This window comes from Heterodontus francisci, chromosome 34 (genome assembly GCF_036365525.1).
Source record: "Heterodontus francisci isolate sHetFra1 chromosome 34, sHetFra1.hap1, whole genome shotgun sequence".
Classification (NCBI taxonomy): domain Eukaryota; kingdom Metazoa; phylum Chordata; class Chondrichthyes; order Heterodontiformes; family Heterodontidae; genus Heterodontus; species Heterodontus francisci.
The window spans coordinates 34,361,378-34,366,788 of record NC_090404.1 but is presented as its reverse complement, the minus strand read 5'-3'; the positions used below and the strand labels follow the sequence as shown (position 1 = coordinate 34,366,788).

At 47.7% G+C, this 5,411-nt stretch overlaps 1 non-coding gene across 1 annotated transcript; it reads left to right on the top strand.

Annotated features, from left to right (window-relative positions):
* The first annotated feature begins 994 nt into the window (after positions 1–994).
* trnas-uga (transfer RNA serine (anticodon UGA)) lies at positions 995–1,078 on the top strand. Its single transcript has one exon. It is a non-coding gene; the product is annotated as a tRNA-Ser (tRNA).
* The last annotated feature ends 4,333 nt before the right edge of the window (positions 1,079–5,411 follow it).

The window sequence follows — 5,411 nt, the reverse complement described above, 5'->3', positions numbered from 1 at the left end:
TCACTGCGGCTTAGCTGACTGTAACACTCACTTTCACGGTCTTAAAGCGGTTAACATCGCTCGGTTACCACCGCTGTTTCGAGGCTGCACACGTTCCATTCACACCAATGTTCATTTGGACCTTGAACTGAGTCTATACACTTAGGTCCGACCGCTCGGCAGACACATGCTACAAAAGCAGGGCTGGCCTTTGGAAGGCCAGCGGTGGGTTGTTGACAATATTTCTTTGAGGAATCTTCTTTGCCAAGGGATGTGAATTGATGAACTGGGTTTTGTTTTCATGGCAGATGATGTTTTTCTCATGAAATGTGTTCTGTGATGAATTAATGGAGAAAGAAACTGGAACACACTACCTGAAGGGGTGGTAGCGGCAGGAATACTCACAACATTTAATAAGTATTTAGATGAGCACTTGAAACGCCATAGCATACAAGGCTGCGGGCCAAGTGCTCGAAATGGGATTAGAATAGATGGGTGCTTGATAGCTGGCACAGATACGATGGTCCGAAGGGCCTATTCCTGTGTTGCATAGCTGTATCACTCTAAAGTTGATGAGGGTAGTGGTAATGTGATTGATGTTGTGGAGATGGACTTTAAAAAGCATTTGGTGAAATACCACATAATCAACTTGTTAGAAAAATTAAAGTGATGGAATTAAAGGACCAGTGGCAGCGCTGATACATAATTTTCTGAGGTCCATAAAACAGAGAATAGCGAGAAGAGAAGAGGACTGATTTCCAGGGTGATGGGGAAAAGCTGGATTGTGGGATTAAACTGACTGATTTTTCAAAGAGCCGGTGCAGGCTCAGCGGGTCGAGAGGATTCCTTCTGTGTTGTAAACTACACTGATTCCATCATGGGAATTTTAACATACACTGGGAGATGCAACTCAACTCAAGGCTCAAAGACAATGATTCCCCAGAATATGTCTAATTTCAGCAATTGTCTAATGCATTGTACCAATGATTTAATTAGAAGAGCGAATAGCATCTGAGCTGTGATGGCCGAGTGGTTAAGGCGTTGTTCTTGAAATCCAATGGGGAATTTCCCTGCGCAGGTTCAAACCCTGCTCGCAGCGGCTTTGTGTCGTTTTTCTTGAGTTGACTGCTCACTTTGCTGGTTGGAAATGTTCAAATGTCTCAGTATCGATCAGAGATCGTGGATTTGTCATAAACTGAACAAAAGGCAAAAAATGTGTGAGAAATAAACAAACAAATCAGCCTGTTGAAGGTGTAGAAATGGGAAAAGCAGCTAATATTGAAAGGCGTGGGTGAGCTTCACTGGTGTTCGAGTGGTGTGGGCTCAATGCATTCACTCTCGCATTCTGGGTTCGATTCCTGGTCAGAAAGTAATCAGTTTTTTTACTGTGATGACAACTCTCACAAACGTGACTGACATTAAAAAGAAACAGCAAATGGTTCGCAACTCTGCCGGTCATAGAGTTATACAGCAGAAAAACAGGCCTTTCGGCCAATCGTGTCTGTGCCGGTCATGAAGAAACTAACTATTCTAATGCCATTTTTCAGCACTTGGTTTTTTTTTTATTTCCAAAATATACTTTATTCATAAAAATCTGTGAAAATTACATTGCCAAACAGTTTCCAAACAGCACCAAAAAATACAAACATTGCAAGGGAGATCAGTTTCCTTCAATACTGTCATGAGTTTCTTCCCAACCCTTCTGTTTCACAATTGTCATGTCAATTACAGTTTTACATTTACAGCAATTGAGAATATTAACGATACAGTTCGAGGGGTTTCTCATTGATCCAGCCCCTCAGTCCAGCTTGGTGGGGGAACCTGACACTGTGGTCTTTCCCCATTGAGCCTTTGCTGCGGCTGCCCCAAGCTTTTGTGCGTCCCTCAGCACGTAGCCCTGGACCTTGGAATGTGCCAGTCTGCAACATTCGGTGGTGGACAACTCTTTGCGCTGGAAGACCAGCAAGTTTCGGGCAGACCAAAGGGTGTCTTTCACCGAATTGATAGTCCTCCAGCAGCAGTTGATGTTTGTCTCGGTGTGCGTCCCTGGGAACAGCCCGTAGAGCACAGACTCCTGTGTGACAGAGCTGCTTGGGATGAACCTTGACAAAAACCACTGCATTTCTTTCCACACCTGCTTTGCAAAGGCACATTCCAGGAGGAGGTGGGCGACCATCTCTTCCCCACCACAGCCAACGTGGGGGCACTGTGCGGAGGGGGCGAGACTTCGGGTGTGCATGAAGGATCTGACGGGGAGGGCCCTTCTCACCACCAGCCAAGCTACGTCTTGGTGCTTGTTTGAAAGTTCTGGTGATGAGGCATTCCGCCAAATGACTTTGACGGTCTGCTCGGGGAACCATCCGACAGGATCCACCGTTTCCTTTTCCCGTCGGGCCTTGAGGACATTCCGTGCAGACCACTGCCTGATGGACCGGTGGTCAAAGGTGTTTTCCCGCAGAAACTGCTCCACGAAGGATAGGTGGTACGGCACCGCCCAACTGCACGGAGCGTTCCGCGGCAATGTGACCAGGCCCATCCTTCGCAACACCGGGGACAGATAGAACCTCAGCACGTAGTGACACTTGGAGTTTGCGTACTGGGGATCTACACACAGCTTGATGCAGCCGCACACGAAGGTGGTCATCAGGATGAGGGCCACGTTGGGTACATTTTTCCCGCCCTTGTCCAGAGATTTGAACATCGTGTCCCTCCGGACCCGGTCCATTTTAGATCCCCAGATGAAGCGGAAAATGGCTCGGGTGACAGCCACGGCGCAGGAGTGGGGTATGGGCCAGACCTGCGCCACGTAGAGCAACAACGTGAGCGCCTCGCACCTGATGACCAGGTTCTTACCCACAATGGAGAGAGATTGCTGCCCCCACATGCCCAACTTTTGTCGTACCTTGGCTACTCGCTCCTCCCATATTTTGGTGCACGCCCCGGCCCTTCCGAACCATATCCCCAGCACCTTCAGGTAATCTGACCTGATGGTGAAGGGGACAAAGGATCGGTCAGCCCAGTTGCCAAAGAACATGGCCTCGCTCTTGCCGTGGTTAACTTTGGCTCCCGAGGCCAGTTCGAACTGGTCGCAGATGCTCATCAGTCTGCACACGGACAGCGGATCCGAGCAGAAAACGGCGACGTCATCCATGTACAGGGAGGTTTTGACCTGAGTGCCTCCGCTGCCTGGGATTGTCACCCCTCTTATGCTCGCATCCTTCCTAATAGACTCAGCAAAGGGTTCAATACAGCAAACAAACAAGACCGGGGACAGAGGACAGCCCTGTCTGACTCCAGATTTGATCGGGAAACTTTCAGATTCCCACCCGTTGATTCAGCACTTGGTCCGTAGCCTTGTATTCTTGCCGTTTCAAGTGCTCATCGAAATACTTGGTAAATGTTGTGAGGGTTCCTGCCTCTCCCAACCCTTTTCAGCCAGTGTGGTCCAAATTCCAAACACCCTCTGAGTGAACTTTTTCCCTCAAATCCACTCTAAACCTCCTGCCCCCTACCTTAAATCTATGCCCCCTGGTTATTGACACGTCCGCTAAGGAAAAAGTTTCTTCCTGTCGAACCTATCAATGCCCCTCATAATTTTGTAAACCTCAATCGTGTCCCCCCTCAGCCTTCTCTACTCTAAGGAAAATAACTCGGAGCCATTTCAGTCTCTCTTCATAACTGAAATGCTCCAGGTCAGAAAACATCATCGTGAATCTCCTCTGCACCCTCTCCAGGGCAATCACATCCTTCCTCTTGTGTGCTGCCCAGAGTACTGTGCACAGTACACCAGCTGTGGCCTAACTAGCATTTTGTACAGTTCCATCATAACCTCCCTGCTCTTATATTCTGTGCCTCGGCTAATAAAGGCAATTATCCCATATGCCTGCCTAACCACCTCATCTGCCAGTGCTGCTGCTTTCAGTGGTCTATAGACAAGTACACCAAGGTCCCCCAGACATTCTGTACTTCCTAGGGTCCTACCATCCATTGCATATTCCCTTGCCTTGTTAGGCCTCCAAAATGCATCACCTCACACTTATCAGGATTAAATTCCATTTGCCACTGCTCCACCCATCTTACCAGCCCCTCTATATCGTACTGTAATCTAAGGCTTTCCTCCTCACTATTTACGACACCACCAATTTTCGTGTCATCTGCGAATTTACTGATCATACCTCCTATATTCACGTGTAAATCATTCATGTACACTACAAACAGTAAGGGTCCCAGCAGTGATCCCTGCGCTACACCACTTGTCACAGGCTTCCACTCACAAAAACAACCCACGACGACCACCCTCTGCCTCCTGCCATTAAGCCAATTTTTGATCCACTTTGCCAAAGTTCCCTGGATCCCATGGGCCCTTATCTTCATAACCAATCTCCCATGCGGGACTTTATCAAAAGACTTACTAAAGTCCATTTGACTACATAAACTGGTTTACCCTCATCTACACATCTAGTCACCACCTCAAAGAATTCAATCAAGTTAGTTAGACACGATCCCTCCCTGACAAAGACATGTTAACTATCCCTAATTAATCCCTGCCTCTCCAAGTGGAGATTAATCCTGTCCCTCAGAATTTCTTCCAATAGTTGCCCAACCACTGATGTTAGACTCACCGGTCTGTCATTACCTGGTTTATTCCTTGAACCCGTCTTGAAGAAAGGTACCATATTCGCTGTCCTCCAATCCTCTGGTATGTCTCCTGTGGCCAGATAGGATCTGAGAATTTGTGTCAAAGCCCCTGTGATCACCTCCCTTGCCTCACATCTTAGCCTGGGATACATCGCACCTGGGCCTGGGGATTTATCAAATTTTAAGCCCGCTAAAACAGCTAATGATTCCTCCCTTTCAATGTTAATGTGTTCAAGTATATCACAATCACCCTCCCTGATGTCTACACCCACATCGTCCTTCTCCATAGTGAACACAGATGAAAAGTAATTTTTAAAACCTCACCTATCACCTCCGGCTCCACACACAGATTGCCACTTTGGCCCCTAATGGACCCCTGTTTTGCCTGTAGATTCTATACCCTGGAATATTAAGCTGCCAGTCCTGCCCCTCCATCAATCATGTCTCTGTGATATCAATAATATCTTAATCCAATGTAATAATCTTCGCCCTCAATTCATCTGCCTTACTGGTAAGATTCCTTTCATTAAAATAGATGCAATCCAGCCTTGCATTTTTCACTTGTGCCTTAACAATATTTGCTCTGCCTTCCACACTGACTCAGTTTCTCTTTTATATTTGGCAGTGCATCACCCCCTACTGTACCTCCACTTTGTATCCCATCCCCCTGCCAAATTATGTTAGCACCCAGCAACCCCACCCACCCCGCCCCCGCACCCCCCGCCCCCCACCCCAGCCTCGGACCCCCAACAGCACTAGCAAACCTCTCAGCAAGATTTTGGTCCCGTTCCAGT